General features: G+C 42.3%; 1 protein-coding gene and 1 pseudogene across 3 annotated transcripts in view; both read right to left on the bottom strand.

The window, feature by feature from the left end:
- Window positions 1-25,435, bottom strand: part of ppm1ba (protein phosphatase, Mg2+/Mn2+ dependent, 1Ba) — a 200,362-nt gene that overhangs the window by 132,763 nt on the left and 42,164 nt on the right. The window lies entirely within an intron of this gene.
- On the bottom strand, window positions 22,372-23,385 carry LOC140482659 (ATP synthase subunit gamma, mitochondrial pseudogene; annotated as a pseudogene).

The raw sequence follows: 25,435 nt of genomic DNA, 5'->3' as shown, positions 1-25,435 counted from the left end.
CATTTCCCCTTCCCCCACCTCACCCTAGTTCTAAACTTCCAGCTCAGTAACTGTCCCCATGACTTGTCCGGACTTGTCCTACCTGCCTATCTTCTTTTCCACCTATCCACTCCACCATCTCCTCCTTGACCTATCACCTTCATCCCTCCCCCCACTCACCCATTGTAGTCTATGCTACTTTCTCCCCACCCCCACCCTCCTCTAGCTTATCTCTCCACGCTTCAGGCTCACTGCTTTTATTCATGAAGGGCTTTTGCCTGAAACGTCGATTTCAAAGCTACTTGTATGCTGCCTGAACCGCTGTGCTCTTCCAGCACCACTAATCCAGAATCTGGCTTCCAGCATCTGCAGTCAGTTTTTACCGAGTTTTTTCCCGTTTCAAATGCTAGGCCAAACTAAGGATGAGTGCGGGCGATTCATAATACTTAAAGCTTAACACGTGGAGAGGAATAGAAGATTCTTAATGTATGTTGCTCCCTGGCACATTCCTTTAAATTTGTAAAAGATGCACTCTCTAGGTTGACGGCCCTTGGGGTGCATCATACAATTATAGAGGGGTTTTAATCGTATTATTGACCCAGAGCTGGACAGAATGCCTTGGGGTCTTGCAAGTATGTCGATGCAATCCAGGCAGTTGGTGGACTTGAACAGGGAGTTGGGGTTGGTGGACATATGGAGATGTCTTCGCTCCAAAGGTGGGGATTTTACCTTTTTTCCCAACCCAATAAGTGCTATACTAGAATTGACATGTTTTTTGTCCCATCAAACTTTTTGAACTCAGTACCATCTTGCAGAATAGGGAATATAGCAGTTTCTGATCATGTGGGAGTATACATGGAGGTCAAGACCGGTGGTGGGACGGGTTCCCAGCACTTCCTCCTGAAAGACAGCATGTTTATACAGTATTTTTTTGCGGGAGTTTAAAATTTTTTGGGATATTAATTTAGGCATGGCCAGCAACCCATCGGTGGTGTGAGAGACTGCCAAGGCCTATGCACAGGGTTTGATTATTTCTTACTCTGTGAATCAGAAGAAATGACAGAGGGGAGAACAGCAACGTTTACTCGAGGCTCGCCTGAAGGCAGCTGAACTAGCACACTTTGCTCGGCCGTTTATAACTAAACTGCAGCGGATTATACCCCTTAGGGCTGCTTTGAATGCTGCACTTACCCAAACAGCAAAGAGGGAAATCTCTTTTGCGATACAGATTATTTGAGTATGGTGATAAACTGGGTAGATATCTAGCGTACTTGGCTAGAAAGAAGAATGCTCCCCAAACTATTATATCCAAAGAGAATGCTGGTACTCTTACTTGCAATGCTAAAATGATTAATGCAGCATTTAGAAAGTTTTATTTTCCGCTGTATCAGTCGGAGGACTGAGAGGATAAAATGATGAAGATGGAGCCCTTTTTTTTTTTTTTAAAAGGCCTTGAACCTTTTGGATGTAACATCAGAGCAGGTGTCCTTTCTGAGTGCCCCCCTGACAATTCAGGAAGGACAGGAGGTGGTAAGGCTGCTCCAGAATGTAAAGCATCCAGACCAGATGGATTTCAAAGTGCGTTTTATAAGGAGTTTATACACAGGCTAGCCGGGCCACTCTTGAACATGTACAATTACTGAGTCAGGGCTGCCTCCCATCTCCTTTGAGAGAAGCAAATATTTCTCTTAAGAAAAGTCTCAGAAGATTGCACTACATACAGACCCATATTGTTACTGAACGCGGATTTTAAAATCCTGCCAAAAATGCTGGCGTTAAGGCTGGAGAGGGTATTGCCTTTTATTGTAAAGGAGGACCAATCAGGTTTTTATTAAGGGTTGTAGGTCTACCAACCATATGAGAAGAGTATTAAATATGGTCCAAATACGTCAGCAAAGAGTGATCCCAGTTTTGGTAGTCTTCCTGGATGCAGACAAACCATTTGACCAAGTAGAGTGGCATGTAGGATATTGTAAGAGCATAAATGCTCTTTTATGTCATGGACGGTTTGGTCTTGGAGAGGTTTTACCAAATGGGTGGCACTGCTGTGTAATAATCCGAAAGCAGCAGTTCTCATTAATGGTATACAATCAGATAGTTTTAGTGTCGGCAGAGGCTGCAGTCAAGGATGCACTCTCTCGCCACTATTATTGACAACAGTGATCGAGCCGCTTGCGGAAGCCATCCGGAGGGATCCCAATATAACTGCCCCAGAGGTAGGGTCAGGCAGGCATAAAATTGCTCTCTATACATATGACGTTCTTCTCTTTTTAACTGATCCAATGATATCTGTATCCCACTTAATACAAGTGATGAATCTATTTGGTTTATTTTCATGAAATAAAATTTATTTCATGAAATCAGAGGCCATGCCTGTGGGGGGGTCTTACTGGTATATCCAACTTTGGGGATGGAACCAGTTTCCCCTTCCAGTGGTCACAGGGAGGTTGTCTGTACTTAGGCATTTTTATTACCCCAGCTTTCGATCAATTACATAAAGCCAATTACGGGCAGTTGCTAGAGAAGATAAGGCAGGACCTTTGGCGCTGGGAAGATCTTCCGATGTCTTAGCTGAGCAGAATAGCTCTGGTTAAGATGAATGTCCTTCTTCGCTTATTATATCCCATGAGAATGCTCCTTTGATGCTGCCAAGGCAAGCACCGCACAGGCTTTACAGTTGGCTTGGATCTTCCATTTGGCATCATTGGCATGCAGTTTCTTATTAAGCTAGATAAATTGCAACTTCTGGGGGGGGGGGGGGGCAGTTGGGGCTAGGTTTTCCAGACTTTAGGAAATACCAATTCAGTACCTTAGTATCCTACATGGCTGAACACCTGTCACGATCCACAATCAATCTAGCTAGACATTGAGGCCTCCCAGACAAAATGCTCTCTTATTAACTTGTTGTTTATGGACAAGATGAGAACTGGTGGATCATTGTAAAAAACAGATTGTCCTAAACACAGTTAAAGCATGGAGAATGATGTGCAGGGTGAGAGCAATTTACAAAAAACTTCCCCTTTCACTCCCATAGTAAGAATGTTGGAATTCCAGCCGGATTCGATGGACTCTGGCTTTAAGCTCTGGGAGTCCAGAGGAATCTCCTGTTTGGGAGATCTATTTGATGGGGAGGTCATGATGTCCTTCGAACAGCTGAGTCAGAAATTCAAGCTACCTAGGAAAGATCCCTTTCATTACTTCCCAGTTAGTTAGAGACAGTATTAAAAAAATGACTACATTGATGGTTAACCCCTACAAGTTAAGCATAGAGAGGAGAGTGCTTCAGTCTACAGGCACCCTCTTGGTTAGCACTCTCAATCAATTGTTAGGTAGTAAAGTCTCGCAGGACATTGAATGGCTATATAAAACCTGGACTCAAGAATTAGGGGTGGAAATCTCCTCAGATGTAGGAGGATATCTGGGAAAATGTTCAGAAGATCTCAATTTGTAATAGGACCCAGGCTATTCAACTGAAGGCAAGTCATAGAGCTCACTTGGCACCGGAACAGCTTGCAAAATTTAAGACAGGAGTGTCTCCAATGCACCCCAAGTGTAAAATGGTAGTTGGCTCTCTTATTCATTGCTTGGGGTCACATCACAAACTCCGCAGGTATTGGTATGACAGAGTGTTTTGGCAAAGGTTTTGGGAATGGAGGTTAAGTTGGATCCAGTGTCCCTCCTTTCGGGTCTTCCAAATCTTCCATCCCTAAATGCGCATGGGAACAAATTGTTTAATATTCTTTCTACATGAGGAAGAACATTCTAATGGGCTTTTGGGGGGGGGGGAGAAAGGGGGGGAGAAAGAGAAAGAGAGAAGAGAAATCCTGAACAAATACGGGTTTACTTACTCTTGCTCCCAGTGGTGGGGAGCTTGAATGAGATTGCACTGAGTGCAGTAATTTAATTGAATATAATTAGAGTTACCTTGTTATAACTTGATTTAATTTTATTTTTTCTTCTTCTTTCGCCATGGTTATTTGTTGAATTGTAATTTTTGTAGTTTTTTTTTGTTTTTTCGTGTTTCAGTAGTCTCTGGAGTGGTACTTTACATTATAACAGAAATAATAGAAAACAAAGATGTCATACTATTTTGTAATTTTGTAAAAAACCTAAAATTTTAAAAAATATTTCATTAAAAAAAAAAGAACATCTCAGCCAGGACCGTAATGATGGGCTAGACTCTGGTCAGAATGGCTAATACACGGACATTGATCCTTGTAGCATTTCACTATTAACATTATTCCAACCTGAAAAAGACCCATAAATCCAGAGTCAATCTTCTGTGTCAACCAATCCTCAATTTATGTTAATACATTATGCTCAATACCGCAAGTTCCATAATTTCCTTTTCAGCCATGTTGACCTTTGTTTGTATTATTTTCTCCAAAGGTCCTGCTATTTCTTCCTTAAAAAGGACTCTAGCGTGTTCCCAACTACACATGTTCAACCAACTCATGTTGGCCTTCCTTCTTGAGCAGGGATGTCACATCACCAAACTGCAGGAACTCTCCCAGAAACCAACAAGTTCTAGAATGATTTAATCAATGGCTCTACTACTGCTACAGCCACTTCCTTTAAAAGAATACCACTGAGACATGGGAAGACTACATGAATTGAAGGGCAAATACAGTATGGCTAATTTTTCTACATTGTGTGCCAAATTGCTGTCCATGCATGGCATACATACTCTAGTATAAAATATATTTACCATACCCCTATCATAACTAATCCACCCAGGGTTTTATTGGAGAGAGAAAAAAAATTATTCTTGCACATCTCTTAGCTGTTCATTTTAATTATTGAATGTGGTTGACCCTGAACAAAGCCAGCTTGCACAACTGCTAACCATGCAAGAAAGCCAAATTACCAGTACCTAGTTATAAATCATTGGTGACCAATTGTGTCTCCTCCAGCCCCATCTCCTCCAACACAGAAGCAAATGTCATCCAAGCAAGCAGGACAGGCAGAAGTCTGTCGTTAAGTCAACAGTAGGTTACTTGGGAATATGTGAACAATCCAACAGCTGATCACAGCCGTCTAACAACAAAAAGCATTTAAAAAATGACAATGCTGGAGCCCTTTCAAAGCAAAAGGTATTCCACATATAAATGCCCACAAAAGTCCCACATCGGATCACTTTGAATGTGGGAATTGAAGTTACACATTTAATGCTCAAAGTCCTGGTGAATCAAGGAAGACCTGTCAAAGATCATGCCTACATAACAGTGTCATCTCATGGGCCACTTGGAGTTTACAGAAATAGTTTATTTGAAACTGTTCTTAGTTAAAATTCTTGAATTTAATGAGAGATTGCATCCAGTTGTAATTCGAAGTTCCCAAATCAGAGTTAAAATTGCCTGTATGTTCTAAAATACTCAAAACCAAAAATTAAAAATTTTGCAAAAAGTAAATGAAATTGTGCTTTAAGTTGTCGAAAATATATTGAAATTGCTGCATACCACTTTCAAATAGAACACAAATGGATTGTTTAGAATTGTGCTCAATACATTCTTTGCTGGTAGGAATAACTAAAGCTACAGCAATTTGACAGACTTTTGATCGCTTGACAAATACTTGTATTGGTCAAAAATGAACCTACATGGTCAATATTAACACCAATAGCTCCAGCAAAATGAGTCATGAGCTGAGTGTTATTTGTAGTGGGCATCCATGTCCCAACTATCCTCAACATAGCCAAAGAGCAGAATCAAACTTGGAAGATTCCTGATCTGTACAGCCATGTTTCACATTTTAATGGCACAATGATATGGACGTTTACAGCAAATAACAAGGCCTTTTTGACGATTACACCCATGCTGGTCAACAGTCGGACAACACAATTTTCCAGGGATTTGCCCATAGACCCAGAGGCTATGGCAAGGCAAGTGAATATTTCAATACTGCAGAAGAGTTTCTGACCCATTCACCTTTGCAGGCAGCAAGTACCAAATTCTCATCATCTGGGTGAAAAGAAATCTTCCTAAACTCTACTCATAGGCTTGTACTTTTAATCTTACATCCATGCCCTCTAGTTAATGGCCTCTTGACCAATTTGAAAAAGTGCCTCCCTATCCAGGGCTCAAAACTTTATACACCTATATTATATCCCCCATTCAACCTTTACAGCACAAGCAAACAGCCCAAGCCTATTCACTCTTTCCTCATAGACCCTTCAGTTCAGGCAAAATCCTTTTAAGTTTTCTTTGCACACTCGAGTGAAATCAAATCCTTCATATAATGTGGTGAGCAGAATGCTAATCTTCCAAATGTGGCCAAACAAGCATTTCACTCTTTTCCAGTGTAACCTCCTTGCTCTTAGATCTATGTCTCAGCAAATAAAGTATCCCACATGCTTCGTAAACCACCCTATCTGCCCAGCTACATTCAGTAATTCACAGGCACCAGTGTCCTTCTAATATGGAGTACTTTCCAGGGTCATACCTTTTGTACTGTAATCACTTGCCTTGTTGGATCTCAAGTGCATTACCTCATTACCAGGTCATTTCCTGTGCACTATTTTTGTGCAGTGCAGAACTCAATTTTCTCCCCCGGTCAAACTGGATTTGGCACCTGATGAATATTTGATTTCGCCAGCATTAAACAGTGCTGACCTGTGAGTGCTGACAATGCTGCGTCGAAGTCTGAAGGGCCAGGCTGTGCACTGCTGCGAAGTCTGAAGGGTCAGGCTGTGTAAATGTTTTCTGAAACCATGCACTGAATTACACAAAATATAGTGCTCTTCCACAAACTTAGTTGTTGAAATACATGAACAGAGTGTAAATTCAGCTTGCTAGCTCTATATTAACACTTCGTTCCCATATATCCAGACAGCATGGATTGATTAGCTTTAGGGAATGTTAATAGGTGGGTTTTATTTGGTGGGCAGTGCCTGGTATGCACAAACAAACATGGCCAGATGGAGATATGTGTTTGGTTTTTCTGTTTGACTAAAATGTAACAACCATACAAAGGGGAATGGTGAAACAACGATGTCAGGTCTTTATGTGAAGATAAGACATCATACAAAAAAATGTTAACAAGCAGACTAAATATAGGTGCGTAATCACAAATGATATTTGCAGATTAACTATAAATCAGACTAGTATATCAAGTTGTGTTAAGATGGCTAGAGACTGCAACTTAAGATACGTAGCTTTCAAGTTACGTAAACAACATAAGCGAATGGAGTATGTGACACGTGTGGCTATCAATGGTTAATGGCAGCAGCAAAAGGGTGCTAGTGGAGAACATACACAGAAGGGAAGCCCAAACCTCTGCTATCTCTACAGGATGTTTCCAATAAAATGGGATGGGGTTAATGGTGAAGATGGGAATCAAAAATTGCAGTGTGAGGATGGCTTGGAAGAGGTGGTTAAGAATGTAATTGATCAAATATAGCACAATATAAGGGACGGTTATTATTTCAAATCATTTGGACAACTCTTTGGGAGAAAAAGATGAAGATTCACTGGATTCAAATGAAAACATTGAGGAAACTCAGAATAATAATATTGATGTTATAGTTCAAAGAAAGAATTAACAGTCTGCACTCTTCAAAGTTTCTCTGTGCTATCTTCAAATGGCTGGTCATCAGTAAACTTACACTCAAGAAAGCAGCATTTATAATATTGCTATGAAACTTGAATCCTAACCAAGGACTTTGTCACAGAACAAGACTGATCGTAAGGAAGCTGTTTTCCTGAATGATAGATGCTGAAATTGTAACAAGCAGATTTCAATGCAGATTTCAAGACTGCTTATTCTTCAGCTAATTATAAATCCATCAGAAATATACGAACTTACACAGCCAAAACTCCAACATGGACAGTATTCTGCTTCCTACACACCCCAACAATAAGTTTTTATTATGTTAAACTTGATTGAAAAAGTAACTAGAAATCCAAGATGTAAATAAAATAAATAAACTCACAGAATTCAGAATCTCTACAATGTGGAAGCAGGCAAGTTAGCCACACTGGCCGTCCAAAAGAGCAACCCACCCAGACCCAGACCCTCTTCCCCCAATCTCCCTTTTCCTACTTATCCATTAATCCCTGAACAAGATGTGCAATTTAGCAAGGCCAATCCATCTAACCTGCACATCTTTGGATTATGGGAGGAAACCAGAGAACCGGGAAGAAACCCAGCAGATACAGGGAGAATGTGCAAACTCCTCACAGAGTTGCCAGAGGCTGGAATTGAACCTGGGTCCCTGGCACTGAGAGGCAGCAGTGCTAACCACTGAGCCACCAATACTATTACAATCAAGATACAAATTTGGCTAGTAGTGTTTTGCAAGATTCTGCTAGTTACCAAGTGATCTACAATTTTTAAACATCAGCTATACTCTTGTTATAATCCTCATCAGCAGTCATTCACATCTAGCATAATCATTACTGACAATAAAGGCAGAAGATCGTGTGAAACAAAATGGGAAGTCGATTGTGAACCAACCAACAACTCAAACACTAACAGTACAAAGTGAAATAAATACAAACAAAATGTCAGCGACAAAGATGGACGCTGAATAGTTCCATTTGACGCTGTCCTAAAATTTATGCTGCTGTATTAATTTATACGAATAAATTGATGGACAACAACTTTCATAGGCAACAGGTCAAAGACATGAAACTTATTCAAAAATCAACAAATAAAAAGTTACCAACTGCTCTCCTGTAGCTGTGTAGTACACCATTAATGGGAGCTTAGTTTTGCATACACTTACATGGTTTCAAAAATGTTTTTTAAAAATCATGTACAATAAAAGATAAGATATTTTTATCTTAAGACATCAATGTACAACTGTACCATTTTGACTTGCACTGTGATACTCATTTAAACATATGTTTGGGTGATCCAGCTGTTGGAAATCCTATTTTAACTGAGTTATTCCGGGATGAAATTGGAGTTTTCCTAACACTCAACTGACCATATACATCCCCAACCCAGGAGGCCTGAAGCTTGTCTGAAATTAAGTCACAGGTTTTAATGCATGAATAGAGCGCTGATTGTCGTATCTCAATGCAACCTGGCAGCAATCCTTTGCAATTGTATTCCTGCATCCCCATTGTCACAAAACATTTCTTTTGAAATAATCTATTCACCTCTGGCTGTTTGTTAGGTCACACTGATGGCAGGAAACTTGATGGTAGTGAGTACCCATCATTTGCACATGCAAATTGCTTAAACAGTGACCAAACTAAAAGTTGCATAATTCAAAAGACATCAAGAATGTTTCCGGTGCTCGAAAAAAAGTCATTCAAAGCTTGTTTATTGTCCGCATTTTCCTCCCATAGGCCAGTGTTTCATGCACAATTTCTGTCCCAATAAGTCAACTTACTGTCTTGGTGTAGTAGTGAAAGAACAAAGCTTAGAGGTACATTTTAACACCAAACTCAGTTAATAGCACTCTGTTTAGAAGGTGGAGCTTTCAATCCAATTATGTCACTGGAAGTAAGATGGCACTGAAGAACGGAGACACTGTCCCACCAACAGTGGCACAGCTCTAGGCCCAGGGCCTGAGTACCTGATGGTAGAGGTAGTGGCATTCCAGCTGCAGCAGGGTGCAGAGAATCATGGCAACAGTGTTGGCAGATTGAGGGATGGACTTGGAGGTTTGGTTTTTCTGAGAGAAGGGACTCATGGTGACAGAGTGATTTGAATGTTTTTTTCTTTTAGCTGTGTCTTATTTCTTTTGGTTTTTAATTCTGTAAAAAGATGGTGCCAGAGAATGGCAATTTTGTACACTTTTCACTGTACTCCTGTACACAACAATAAAATCTTAGATTTATACTTTTTAGGATTTTAGATTTTAAGTACGAAATAACCAAGGTGACACAGATGTCATATATCAGATTACATTAAACCATTAATCATTCTTTCCAGGTGCTATTAAGAAAAATCCAAAATCCTCTGGCATTATTTTGGAAAAAAAAGTACAATCAAGTTATCCCTGGTTTGTACTCCAACATTCATCCCAGAATCACAATAAAAAAAGATTACCAGGTCATGATCATGTTAGTGTTAGGAGGGGCTTGCTATGCACAAATTGATTGTTATATTTCCTACACTTCAGAAATGATTACCCATCAAAAGTATTTCCAAAGTACTCCAAAAACTTTAAAATGTTGTGGAACATCCTGTGAGCATGAAATGCATGATATAAATGCAAATATTCTTGCTACCATACCACAATATGCTTGGAAAGTATGGAATATGTTGCAGACATTGAGTTACCAATTTCAATTACAACACTGTCTTGATGTGAAGTTCAGAGGAAGAACACTTGCACACCATAATGTTCAACATCCCAGACAAGGCAAAATTCAAGCATAACCAAACAGTCCCATCCTGAGATAATATACAACCTAAAAAGGGAGCATGCCATTCACATCTTTAAAAGTGTATTTATTTGTTAATAGTTCGTGTGGACATTATTACAGTAACTAATGTTTTAATGGAAGAAAACTGAGTTTCAGCTTGCCTTTTCAGGATATTGAAGGAGGAAAGATGCACAATATAAACATCTTTATAAAGCAAATCAAAAAGCCAAAGGGAAACTAAATACACCCAAGTTTAAACCCAGGGAAACTGAAACAATTAGTTATCAGTGATTAAGCAAGCAAATTTCTAAAACATGTTCCATTCAGAGTCATACAGTATGGAACCAGACCATTTGGTCCAACTCACCATGCCACCAGGGTTTCCCATTTGCCCAGACTTTTAATACCTTGGCTATTCATGAGACTGTCCAAATGACTTTTAAAGTGTTTGACTATATCTGCATCTACCACTTCCTTAGGCAGTTCATTTCACATATGAATCACCCTTTGAGAAAAAGTTGCCTGTCAGATCTATTCGAAATCTTCCTCCTTTCACCTGAAAATTATGCCTGCTAGTTTTGATCTCCCTTTACCCAAGGGAAAAGACTTTGGCTCTTCACTTTATCAATGCCCCTCATGACTTTATATACTTCTATACGGTCACCCCACATTGTCCTAAAGTCCAAGCCTATCCAGTCTCTCGGAGCTGAAACCCTCCAGTCACGGGAACATGCTTTTCAAAATTTTTCTGCAACTTTCCCAATTTGATAAAATGCTTCCTCAAGCAGGATGACCAGAACTATGCACAATACAAGTTCCTCAAAAGGTTTTTCTGCGTGATAAAATCCAAGGAAATGCTAGTACAGTTCTACAACTGCAACAATGAACAATCTTACTTTCGAACTGTTTTATGACCTCAGACCAAATTCTTCATAGCAACTTTAGTACTTGTAAAGGTGTTCTAGAAGTCAGGTGTCATGTAGGAAAACATAATGGTCCAGTTGAACAGAGTAAAGCTCTACAAACTCCAATCAAACTTGAAAGATATGATGCTAGCTCAGGGATAAATGTTGGCCTCAACTCAAATCTTTGTTTCATTGGTAGATTGAACGTCGACTTAATTCTCAACCATAATACATATCTAACAGTGCTGCACTTTCACAATATAACTGTGATGAGCAGGTGCCGGTGTTGGACTGGACAAGACAAAAGTTAAAAATCACAACACCAGGTTATAGTCCAACAGATTTATTCAGAAAAACTAGCTTTCAGAGCATTGCTCCTTTGTCAGGTAGCTCATCAGGCAGGATCATAGGAAACAGAATTTATTGCCCAAGATAGAGTGTCACACAACAATACAATATATTGAACAAATCTGGATTGCTGTTAAGTCTTTCATCTTCATAGAATGGATTGCAGCTTTTGATTAATTAGTATGTCAATCCCAGAACTTCTTACAAGTCACATTCGCAATAATTTAAAGGTTTTTATAAAAAGGTTTGACTCAAGATTGGAATACAGACAGACTCTGGCGACACATCTTGAATGCATTGTCTGAGTTGAGAAATCAGTTTTTTTTTGTATATAGATAGTTCTGATATACAAATCAACTATTTAGAGTCACAGATATACAGCAGCCTTCAGTCCAACTTGTCCATACCGAACAGATATCACAACCCAAACTAATCCCACCTGCCAGCATCCAGCCCATATCATTTCAAAGTCTTCCTATTCATTTACCCATCTGGATGCCTTTTAAATGTTGCGTGTGTGTTGCTGGGAAAGCACAGCAGGTCAGGCAGCATCCCAGGAGCGGGAGAATTGACATTTCAGGCATGAGCCCTTCATCAGGAATGAGGTTTGTGGGCCAGGAGGGGAAGTGCGGTTGGAGGGCGGTGGGGGGGTTTGAGGGTTGAGAGGGGAAGAGCTGGGAGGCTGAGAAAGCGATAGGTGGATAAAGGTGATAAGTCGGAGGGATGAAGTGTTGGGTGCAGAGTTGGAGGCTTGGCACTGGGATAATGTGGGAGTGGAGGGTGGGGGAGAAATGAGGAAGCTGTTAGAATTCACATTAATCCTGTGCGGTTGCAGGGTCCCCAAGGCCGAATATGAAGCGTTCTTCCCGTCGGTGTCAGGTGGTAACAGTTTGGCAGTGGAGGTAGCCCAGGACCTGTATGTCCTTGGGAGGAATGTTGGGGGGGGGGGGGGGGGGGGGAGAGGGGGAAGTGTTCAGCTACGGGCGGTGGGGTTGGTGGCTGCAGGTGCCCCAGAGAAGTGCTCTGGAACAATCCGCGAGGTAGCCTGTCTCCCCGATGTACAGGGGGCCATTCCAGGTGCAACGGATGTAGTAGGCGACAGTGGTAGAGGTACAGGTGAATTTCTGACGGATGTGGAAGGATCCCTGGGGCCTTGGACAGAGGTGAGGGGAGTGCTGTGGGTGCAGATTTTGCCACTTCCTGCAGTGGCAGGGAAAGGCGCCAGGTGTGGGGTGTGGGCTGGTGAGGGGCATGGACCTGACGAGGGAGTCGCAGAGGGAATGGTCCTTCTGGTATGCTGATTGGGGTAGGGAGGGAAATATCTTTGGTGGCAAAGTCCATTTGGAGGTGGCAGAAGTGGTGGAGGATGATGCGATGTTGGTGTGGTGTAAGATGAGAACCGGGGGTTCGGTCCTTGTTGCATTGGGAGGGCTGGGGTTCAAGGATGGTGGTGCGTGAAATGGAGGAGATGCGCTGGAGAGCATAGTCAAACACATGGGAAGGGAAGTTGTGATCATGAAAAGAGGCCATCTGGGACTGAAGTGGAATTGGTCATCCTGGGAACAGATGCAGTGGAGGGAGAGGAATTGAGAATAAGGGTGGCATTTTTACAGGAGGTAGGGTGGGAAGATGTGACGTCTAGGCAGATGCGACAAGCCCACCGACTCCCACAGCTAGAGAAAATCCCAGATGGCCTTTTCCTTCCATGATACATCCAATCATCCTCCACCACTTCTGTTCCTACAAACAGACTCCACCAAAGATTTATTTCCTTCTCTACCCCTATCCATGTGCTGGAGAAACCATTTCCTCCGCGACTCCCTCATCAGCTCCATATTCCCCCCCACCCCCCCCCCCCCCCCCCCCCCCCTGCCAACCCACATCCCACTCCTGGCACCTTGCCCTGCCACTGCAGGAAGTGCAAGCCCTGCGCCCACACCACTCCCGTCACCTCTGTCCAAGTCCCCAAGGGATCCTTCCACATCCGTCTGAAATTTACTTGTACCTCTACCAATTTTGTTTCACCAATCCCACCTCCAACTCCCCCTCCCTCTCTGTCAAGGATATGCAGGTGCTGGGCCTCCTCCACCATCAAATTGTTACCATCCGACACCTAGAGGAAGATCACCTTATATTCTCCCTTGGGACCCTGGAACCACAAGATTAATGTGGATTTCAACAGCTTCCTCATTTCTCCTCCCATCACATTATTCCAGTGCCAAGCCTCCAACTCAGCACTGCCCTCCGGATCTGTCCGTCACTCTCCCCTCTGACCGATCACCTTCTCCTCACCTTCATCCACCTATCGTTTTTTCAGTTACCTTCCCCTCCCATTTATCTCAGCCCCAGCCCACAAACCTCATTCCTGATGAAGGGATTATATGCCCAAAACATCAATTCTCTTGCTCCTCGGATGCTGCCTGACCTTATGCTTTCCCAGTAACATTGACCCGACTCTGATCTCCAGCATTTGCAGTCCTCACTTTCTTCTAGACTTTTAAATGTTGCAATTGTGCTAGCCTCTACTACTACTTCTGGCAGCTCATTCCATAGACTTAGCACCCTCCGCATGAAAAGGTTGCCCCTTAGGTCTTCTTTACATCTTTCCCCCCTCACCCTAAACCTATGCTTTCTAGTTCTGGACTCCCCCCGACCAGACCTGACCTCCCCCCCCCCCCCCCCCCCGCCCCCGACCCAACCCCCACCCCAAGGATAAGACCTTGTGTATTTATCCTATCCATGTCCCTCTTGATTTTATAAACGTCTATTGGGTCACCCTTCAGTCTCCGATGCTCCAGGGAAAACAGCCCTAGCATATTCAGCCTCTCCCTGTAGCTCAAATTCTCCAACCCTGGCAACATCCTTGTAAATTTTGTCTGAACCCTTTCAAGTTTCACAACATCTTTCCAATAAGAAAGAGACCAGAATTGCATGCAATATGCCAAAAGTGGCCCAACAAATGTCCTGTACAGCCGCAACATGTCCTCCCAACACCTGTACTCAATACTCTGACCATTAAAAGGCAAGCATACCACATGCTGCCTTCAGTATCCTATCTACCTGCGACCCAATTTCAAGGAGCTATGAACCTGCACTCCCAAGGTCTTTGTTCAGCAACACTCCCTTGGACCTTACCATTAAGTGAATTAGCCCTGCTCAGATTCACTTTCCCAAAGCACAACACCTTGCATTTATCTGAATTAAACTCCATCTGCCACTTCTCAGCCCATTGGCCCATCTGATCAAGATCCTGTTATAATCAAGAGGTAACCTTCTTTGCTGTCCACTACACCTCCAATTTTGGTGTCATCTGCAAATTTACTAACTATACCTCTTATGCTCACATCCAAATCATGATTATAACTAATGAAAAGTAGTGGACTCAGCACCGATCTGTGTGGCACTCCACTGGTCACAGGCCTCCAGTCTGAAAAACAACCTTCCACCACCACCCTCTGTCTCCTACCTTTGAACCTGTTCTGTATCCAAATGGCTAGTTCTCCCTGTATTCCATGAGATCTAACTTTGCTAACCAGTTTCCCATGAAAATCCTGTCGAGTACCTTACTGAAGTCCATATAGATCACGTCTACCACTCTGCCCTCAATCCTCTTTGTTACTTCTTCAAAAATCTCAAATCAAGTTTGAGAGACATGATTGCCCGTGCACAAAGCCATGTTGACTATCCCTGATCAGTCTAGCCTTTCCAAGTGCAGCTAAATCCTGTCCCTCAGGATTCCCTCCAACAACTTGCCCACCAACATCAGGCTCACCGGTCTATAGTTCCCTGGCTTGTCTTTACCACCTTTAAGTAGTGGCACCACATTAGCCAACCTCCAGTGCTTCTGGTACCTCACCTGTGACTATCGATGATACAAATATCTCAGCATTGACAAGCCTCCGCTCAATTAGACAACACCAGATGATGCAATTCTATCACTTGAATTGTAATTTATATATTTTCCAAAACATGTTTAATATTAAAGATTATTTCACACATCCACTTTAAATGATATTCTGACAGTATCAGTGAAAACTACTTGCACTTTAATGCCTTGGAAAGATCAATATGACTACTACATATTTGAAGGTAAATAAAAACATAAAAGCAAAGATAATACAGAGTTAATGACCCAACTCTAATCTCAACCAGCTATAAATGAAGATTTCATACATTTGTGACCCTGGATATTTGATTAACGGCACATGGGACTTTAGCTTTCAGCACTGTGAAGAAATGATTGTCATATCATTTACAATTGAGAGCAAAAGGCAGCCTTTCCCATAAATCTGACTTCAGCTAAATGACTTAAAAAGCTACCTGGCAAGATAACTGTTGTTTATTGTCAACTTGAACTTTTATAGTTGCAGGAGGAGGAGAGAACACAGCAGAAACAGGTAGCTGTTCAATAGAAAAGCTCCATAAACAGCTACTTAAAAAGCAGTCAAAGCTTTGACTATTTCTTCATAAGTCAGATAGTTAACCAGAAACTCAAACTTTCTTTGACTTTCTGGCTAACTATCTGACTTTTCTCACTGAACTTTAAGAAATAAAGTTAAAGCTTTGACTGCCTAAGGTTTTTTTTTGAGTTTCAATTGGGCAGTCCTGCAGAGTACTTGACCGAAGCTGGATGTGGGAAGTAGTTTTTCCCTCAGAAAGGAAGAGCGTTTCGAAATTGTTTTTAGAAAGGGTGACCTTATTATAATGGGTTTAGTTTTTAAAAAGTTGCAGACTAGAAGTGTTGGCCAAAATTCTAAATGGGCTTATTTGAAGTTGATAATGTTTATGCTCAGTTCTACAACTAATCAAGGAAGAGGTAGAAGATTCTCAGTCTGGGAATTGGCACTAAAGTTAAGTCGTCATATGTGGGATAGATAAGGACATTATCTTCAAACATTTGAACACTAATTGGATTCTATTGGGATTAATGGAAATGTATTATTGCGTTGCAAAGTCTTGAAAATGAATTATATGTAAATATTTTTCAAATTTATCTTCACTAATTTTGTACAAAAGACTGACTGTTAAACCTGAAAATAGCATGTTGTTAAATCCAAAACTGCATGTGTCATCTATCAAGGCAGATTTCAATTTCTGATCAGATTTCTCTCGTCATAACATTATAATGATGTATCAATAACCTCAAGAGAATACGTTCAATGACTAACCACCATGTTAACCAACTGACAATAAAGCCAGGTTTCATTCTGGAATCTGACTTTGAGACAGGCAGCATGGTGGCTCAGTGGTTAGCACTGCTGCCTCACAGCACCAGGGACCTGGGTTCGATTCCAGCCTCAGGTGACCGCGTGTGGAATTTGCACATTCTCCCAGTGTCAGCGTGGGTTTCCTCTAGGTGTTCCAGTTCCCTCCCACAAGCAAAAGATGCGCAGGTCAGGTGAATTGGTCATGCTGAATTGCCCATGCTGAACTGCCCAGTGTCAGGGGCGAATATGGGGTAGGAGAATGGTTCTGGGTGGGTTACCCTTTGCAGTGTCAGTGTGGACTTGTTGGGCCGAAGGGCCTGTTTCCGTACTGTAGGAAATCTAATTTAATCCACATTAAAAATCACTTGAAATCATAAATTCCTTTCATTAGAAGATGCTGTGTTAAGAAACACTCAATATTGTAAACAGATTAGCAATACACAACAGCTTCTCTAACCCCAACCACAGGCCTTGTCACACCAAAGCATATCAAGCAAAGCATTTTTTTCCCCCCTATATTTAGGTTTCTACTATTGAGCCTTCTGATGCTGATGCAGTCAAAATGGCCTTTGCAATCTCTGATGAGTCATCCACAAAGATTCATAACATGCAGCTAGCTTATTGTTTGCTACCCTTCGAACTTAAACTCTGTTCTGGTCAATACCACAGAATGATCAGAATGCTATATTCAACCTGATCTGTAGGAACACTGTGATCTTTGAAAACATTTTCGTAAATCAAAATGTATGTTTTCCATCATGTTTATAAAGTTCATTTTATCTGATCTTTGAAGGACAAGATATACAAACTTGGTACCAGGCTCTACCATGCTTGTTCTTGGTGTTGCAAACTATTTTGCAGAGTGACATGGGATGGGTAGGCACAGTTGACTGAATTAAGTAATAGTCATCTTGAATTTTGGCATATATACTTGATGGATCCTGGACACCGAGAAGATAGTTTTGGCTACGGAAAGGCTTAAAGTCCCTGGCAGCATCTGGCCACAGTCACAAAAGAATTACGTAACTGAATGAGGATTTACTCTGAGCAGTCAAAGTGTCCAAGTGTCTTGCAGTGATGGTATACGGGCAGATGCCATTGGTTTTGATGGTCTGAGGAACAAATTAAGAGTGCAAGTCAGGATAAAGACCAAAACTTGAGGGTGCCAGTATCTACCATTACTGGAAAATGATAGAAAGTGAAAAAGATTATTTCAGAGTACAAAGGGACCTTGATCAGATTGGTCAATGGGTGACGGATGAAGTTTTATTTAGTTAAGTGAGGTATTGCATTTTGGTAAGGCAAATCAGGGTAGGATTTACTTACTTAATGCGAAGGTCCTGGGGACTGTTGCTCAACAAAATATCTCCGGTTAGAGGTACATCGTTCCTTGGAAATGGTGGGAATGGTAGATTCCTTCATTGGTAAGTGCACTAAATGTAGGAGTTGGGATGTTACGTTGTGGCTGTACAGGACATTAGGCCACTTTTTCAACCCTGTGTACAATTCTGGTTGCCCTCCTATAAGCATGATGGTGTTAAACTGGAGAGTGCAGAAAAGATTTAAAAGCACGTTGCCAGGACTGGAGAGAGTTTGACGCTGATCAGGATGGGGCTTTTTTCCCCTGGATCAGAGGCTGAGGAATGACCTTCTAGAGATGTATAAAATCATGAGGGGCATGGATTGGGTGAATCGCCAAGATCTTTTTCTTAGGGTGGGAGAGGTCCAAAACTAGACGGCATAGGTTTAAGGTGAGGGGGAAGGATTTAAAGAGGATCGGAGGGATAACTTGTTCAAGCAGCTGGTGCATGTATGGAACAACTTGCCAGACAAAGTAGTGGACGCAAGTATAACTTCAACATTTAAAAGACAACTGGATGGAATAGGAAGGGTTCATGGAGATATGGGCCAAATGTGACAAGGTCAGGTGGGATGTCTGGTCAGAGCAGACAAGTTGGACTGAAGGGTCTGTCTCTGTGCTGTATGACGATGACTGACTGTACAATGGGTTAGGTAACAGGTTAAAAGTGAAGAAGCAAATCAGTGTTCTCCATAAACTCTACCCTCCAAGTAGCACCTTGCAAACATCAATAACTACAGGATCAATCTATCACCATTCTACTCCTTCAACCAACACCAAGATCATGCTGGATCATTCACAAGCATGAAGGCGCGAGGTATTTGGGGGCAGAAATTGGGAGAACTGTACATATGGCAACTTTCACCCACATGCTGGTTTTGTTCTCTCAAATGTTCCAAACTCCTCCTGTTTCTGGACCTTAAGCTTCTCTCAAGACACATTTAATCTCTGGTCAATGGGGATGGTGAGAGGAGAGGCGCAAAACAGCAAACTGCAAATCAGTCATTCTGTAAATCTGTTACAAGGAAATTTTTGCATGAAGGAGGCTATAACAAGACATTTACAACATCTTATGCAAATTAGCAGACTCAACAGTTCTGAAAATGTCAATAAATTTGACAAATTTATTGGAGTTATTTATTTGAGGAAAAAATGCAACACAGATAAAGGGAACCTGTACAGGTCATATCAAGAGTTTTGCAGAGGCATTTAACAAGGGGTCATACCAGAAAATTACTGCACAAAATGAAAGCTCAATGCAGAGGTCAACAGAGCACGAATAGAGAACAATCGGTTAACAGGAAGCGGAGAATCAACATAAACAGGCCACTTGCAGGTTGACAAGTGAATGGCCACAGGGAATGCTGGGGCCTCAACTGCTGAGTTTCTCAGAAAAAGTGAGGACTGCAGATGCTGGAGATCAGAGTTGAGAGCATGGTGCTGGAAAAGCACAGCCAGTCAGGTAGCATTCGAGGAGCAGGAGAATCGACGTTCAGCATATGCTCATCAGGAATGAGGCTTCTAGGCCAAGGCGGCTCACAGAGAAATGGGAGGTGGGTGTTGGAAGAAGATAGGTGACAATGCAATAGGTAGATGGAAGGGAAGGTGAAGGCGATAGGTTGGAGAGGAGGGTGGAGCAGATAGGTGGGAAGGAAGATGGACAGGTAGGACAGTTCAAGAGGATGCGGCCAAGTTGGAAGCTTGGATCTAGGATAAAAAAGGATGGGGGGGGGGGGGGGAAACAAAAGAGGGGGTGAAAGAGAAAAAAACACAACGACACTGGCGAAATCCACATGGGACCCTCCAACCACAAGGGATCAAAGGCAAAAGATAAGGCGTTCTTCTTCCAGGCATCAATGGTAAGGGTTTGGCGATGGAAGCAGTCCAGAACCTGCATGTTCTTGGGGGGAGTGGGAGGAAAAGTTAAACTGTTTAGTCATGGAGCGGTGGGGTTTTCTCACGTGTCCTAGAGATGTTCTCTGAAGTGTTCCCCAAGTAGCCTTCCTGTGTCCCCAAAGTAGAGAAGACCACATTGGGAGCAGACACAGTAAATGACCTAAGTGGGAGTGCAGGTAGACCTCTGACAGTCTGACACATGTGGAGGACTCCTATGGAGCCTTGGACACAGGTGAGGGCAGGGGAGGCAGAGATGTGCGTGTGGGTGCAGGTTTTGAAATTCTTGCAGTGGCAGAGTGCCGAGAAGGGAGGGTGGATTGGTGAGGGGGGCACAGACCTAACAGGGGAGTCACAGGGAATGGTCTTTGCAGAATGTGGATTTTGAGGGAGGCAGGGAGAGAAGAAAGAGGGGGAAAGAAATATCCTTAGGGGTGGGGTCTGTTTGTAGCTGATGGAAATGGCAGAGGATGATGCAATATATTTGGAGGTTGGTGGGGTAGAAGGTGAGGACCGGGAGGGGTTTTGTCCTTGTTGCATTTGAAGGAATGGGGTTCGAGGGCAGGAGGTGCAGCAAGTGGAGGAGATGCACTAGAGGACATCATCGACCATGTGAGGGGGGAAATTGTGGTCTTAAAAGGAGGTCGCCATCTGTTACGTTCTATGGTGCAACTGGTCCTCCTTGGAGCAGGTGTGGCGGAGTCAGAGAAATTGGAATTAAGGGATTGCATTTTTACAGGAGGCAGGGTGGGCAGTGGTGTAGTCCAGGTAGTTGTGGAAGAAGATGGGTTTGTAGTAGATGCCAGTGTTGAGTTGGTCACCATTAACAGAGATGGAGGGGTTCAGGAAGGGGAGAAAGTTGCAAGATGGTCCAGGTGAACTTAAGGTTGGATGGAACATATTAATGAAGTTGATGAACTGTTCAACCTCTTCATGGGAGCATGAGGTAGCGTCAATACAGTTTTCGATGTTGGAGGAAAAAAGGTGGGGAATGGTGCTGGTGTAGCTGCAGAAGATGGTCTTTTTCCATGTACCCACAACTTGAAGGAGGAACTGAATGTATTGTTGCAAAATCTGTGTCATTAGATAGGAAAGGAAGTTGTGGACAGGATGGGAGTCTGCTGAAAGACTCGGATAGTTTAAGTGGGCACAAATTTGACAGATGGAATATAATATTGTAAATTTGAACTGGTCACTTTGGTAAAAAGCATAGAAAAGAAGCACGTTATTTAAATGAGGAAGACTGCAGGACTCTCTCGTACAGAGAGATCTAGGTACCCTGATGCATAAATGACAGTCAGGACATAGGCACAACCATTGAATAAAGGCTAACAATATTTATCAACTTGAAGGTAAACAGAATATGTTAGTAACGAAATTGCGTGACCATACTGAGCAATGTTGCAACCTTAAAAATAGTGTACAAAGTTTGGTCTCCATATTTAAGGAAGGACATAAGAAATCAATTGTCCTTGATTTGAGGAAAGACTGCACAGATTGGGACTGTATCTATTGGCTTTTATAAAAATTAAGAAATGATCTCATTTATATATAAAAGATCCTGAGGAGTCTTGACAGCACATGTTGACACAATCTTCCCCCTTGTGGATCAGAATAGAATTCACAGACAGCTTATAAATAAAGGTTCTTAGATTTAACTTTTGGTTCTCAGAGGGTCTTATGTGTAAACTTCTCAACACAGTCAACATAATTTTCTCAATATACCAGATGCAGACAGGATGAAGGGAGTCAGCTGATAGCATTAGGTGAGGGTGGGGTGGGGGGAGTAACAAGTAGAAGCAGAGGCAGGTGGGATGAGCAGAAAGAGAGCATAATAGTGAGGGTGCAGTGAGAGGGAGACAGCAATGAGAAGAGAGATTGGCCACCTTTTCCAACAGTGAACTAGAAACCTTTGAAATTAAGAGGAGGCATGTTACACTTTAAGCATGGGCGATTACCTACCTAACTGTTGGTAAACAGCAATGATTGTTTTTGTAAAAGCATTACAGCTAGGGATTACTCTGGGTGGAATGCTGGTCTGTCAAATAATATTAGTTCCTGCCTAATCAAACTTTCTGGTCATGTTGCAATTACAATACAACTTGCAAGCATTTTCTCCCCCTCATTCAGTCATGCAATGTAGGCATAGCTGCATAAGCCAGTATTTACTGCCCATATCCACATGACCAGTGGACAGTTAAAGTTCAACTGTGGGTCTGGAGTCACATAGGCCAGACCAGGTAAGGATGGCAGATTTTCTTCACTGAAAAAAAGGACATTAGTAAACAAGACTTTTTCTTCACAACAAGTGGTTACATGGTCACCATTAGGTTTGCTTTTGTTCCTGTGTAAGGTTTTTAATTGTCATAATTTACAAATTTCAGAAGATTTCCATGAATTAGACAGAAACATTGTCCATCTTCAAGCAGAATTATGTTTTGATTTATTGCCACTGGCATCTTTCTGGAGACCACGTCTACAGAGCAGCAATACCAGAGAATCTCAATAAGCTCCTTGGTAAAAGCAGGTGTCCAGAATAGTTCATTGTCAATGCCACACTTATCAATAATTTCAGAAGCATTCTTGCTGGAACTATCCATAGCAGTCATCCTACCTCAATTGTGGTGGATTCCTTTAAGCTCAATTGAATGATGTTTGCTCGAGAGAACTCTTGGTAGTTTTGTATAATATCTGCAATGTCATTACAGCTACCAGTGTCCTCAGAATTTCTAAGAGTCTCAAGAGAATCCTGGCTTTACGTCAGTCATAAGGAATCACAGACCTAAACTTGTTGAATATCACAGAATGTTGATCAAACTTAAAGCCAATATACAAGATCTCAGATGCAAAAATTGAAGCATCAACACACGTTGATTGCTTCCTGTCCACTTCCTTGAAACCTTTTTCTGCACAACAAAATCCAAGGAAAAGCTAATACAATTCTGCAACTTGAACAATGAATGAACTTGCCACTTGCGTGAACATCACCAACACTTTATTTCTGTGCAGCAGTGTTCTCACTTTCTCACTAATAGGAGTGATCTTAATGTCTTTTCCGGCAACAGTCAACAGTATTTGATTTATGATCTTTCAACACTTCTGAAGAAATCACCACAATGAGAAGACACTCCAATGAACGAGTATCTGGCTTAGCTTTCAAGTGTTTGAATTCCTGCTTTCTCTTCTATAAACTCTTGCTGGTTTCAGTCCTCTGTGCACTTGCAGATTTTGCCACAGCCACAACTTTCAGGGATTAGGTAACATTTTGGATATTTTCAAAAGACTTGAAGTGCCCGATGTCCAGAGTTACCATGTTTCTAACATGGCCCCACTGGGGGCTTAAATCGCAAAGCACCGTACCTTGCGAACATGGTGAATCCTACTCCAGCGGATGCAGCTGAAGGGTAGCTTTTTGCTCAAGGTTTCCTAGTCAAATTATAATATAATCTGTCACGTTGACATTTGAACCCATGCATCAGAACATTAGCCTGGGGTTCTATATTTCTAATCAGTGACATTGCCACCAACCCTCTGCCTCTTCACACACCTTTGGAAACATGACCTAACCATTTGTCACATAACAGATATACAGTCCTTATTTGCAGTAGTCAATAATTTAATGCCATTGCCTACAAGAAATAATAGCCAAGAGAAATCTTTAGATGAAGTGAGGCAAAGGGTTACAAAAACAAATTGCAGGAAAAAATTTCAGCAGGTCTGGTAATACCTGTGGAGAGAAAGCAGAGTTAATGTTTTGGGTCCAGAGATCCTTCTTCAGAGCTGACGGTAGCCAGACAATGGTTGGTATTTAGTTTTATTTGGGGGGGGGGGTTGGAGATTGCCTTTACCAATAGGTGGCAACAGTCCAAAGGGCAATAAAAATGTTGGAAAGACAAAGAACCAGAGAAAGGTCAGGCTAGGAGAATGAATGGCAGCTAAATGGAGAGAATTAAATGTTGACAAAAAGACTACACCAACTCATGTGATGCACTCCCCATCCCATACCCACACACTCTCGAGTGGCAGTCTCCGCCCCCACCCCAGTTCCTAGCTCCTATCCCTGCAGTATGTTCACCATTCCCCCAGACTTTCCCCTCATCGAAGATGAATGTTCAGTCCTCAAAGGCCTCACCTTCATCCCTCTACGCTCCAGGATTGAGTTCGACATGCGTTGAGATGTCGAATATTTCTTGTGCCACCTTCACCTCTGGCCCCACATTTTCAATAAAGACTCACACCCACCGAGGACCTCTTCTCTTGCCTCCAACACGCCCCATCCACCTGGACGTCCCATGCTGGCCTGTTGCCTGGCCTTGATCTTTTCATTTCTAAGTGCCACCATGACATAAACCACCTCAACCTGCCCACCCCCTTCACCCACTCCAATCTCCCTCCCTCGAAACGTGCAGCCCTCCACTCCCTCTGCTTCATATCACCAAACCAGTAGACAAGGTGGGTGTTGTGGTAGTTTGGCGCATCAACTTGTACACTGCTGAAGCCAGGCATTAACTCATTGACACCTCCTCAGACTGCCCCCTCAACCACAACCTCCCCTCCCATCACCAAACCATACACCACCTCATCACCTCAGGGGATCTCCCATCCGCAGCCTCCAACCTCATCATCCTCAAACCCCGCACTACCCAATTCTACCTCCCAACGAAGATTCACAAACCTGACTTCCCAGGTCGACCCACTGTCCCAGCCTGTTCCTATCCCACTTATCTCTGCATACTTTGACACTGTCCTATCCCCCTTGTTGAGTTATTTTTCACAGAGGTTCTACCACACTTGATGCGAATCCAACCGCCAACTACTTTGTGCAAACAAAATTTTATTAAGCACAGTACAACACAAGCTTTGGAGAAACTCTGAACACTCGTGGCCATGGTTGCAGAGCGTGTCCAGGAAAGCACTTCCTGAACAAAGGAATCAGTCCTTCATTTATACAAAATCTTGACATCACAGTTGGTTATACCCACATGCCAACTCCCAGTCACTCCTTCACACTCACATGCCACTCAAGATCAATGCAGTGACCACCTCACCTCCAGAAACAATGTAATGCAAATCATCCCTTAATGGCCAGATCTGGTGGGAATTGTACTTTTTTTAAAAAACAAACTAGATGGAGTAGTCAGAATTCCAACTATAGTGTTCTTATTTCTGAATGGGGCATGAAAATGTAAATGGTAGGAAATGACAATGTAAATGGATTTTGAATAACTGGGAAATAGCTATGCAAATAGCTTTGAATGCGAAGAAATGGAAATGTGATTTCCTTACAATCTACCTGCAGGTCAGAGGGCTCAGGACATCCAATTTTCTGCAGGTCAGCAGAGCAAATTAACTCTTTAATATCACACCCTTAGTCCAAAGACTCCCCACCTTCTTTTGGAACACCATCCACACCCTTCACCT

Source organism: Chiloscyllium punctatum, chromosome 11 (genome assembly GCF_047496795.1).
Source record: "Chiloscyllium punctatum isolate Juve2018m chromosome 11, sChiPun1.3, whole genome shotgun sequence".
In the NCBI taxonomy this organism is placed as follows: Eukaryota; Metazoa; Chordata; class Chondrichthyes; order Orectolobiformes; family Hemiscylliidae; genus Chiloscyllium; species Chiloscyllium punctatum.
The sequence above is the reverse complement of the archived record's forward strand: the minus strand, read 5'-3'. Positions and strand labels throughout refer to the sequence as shown.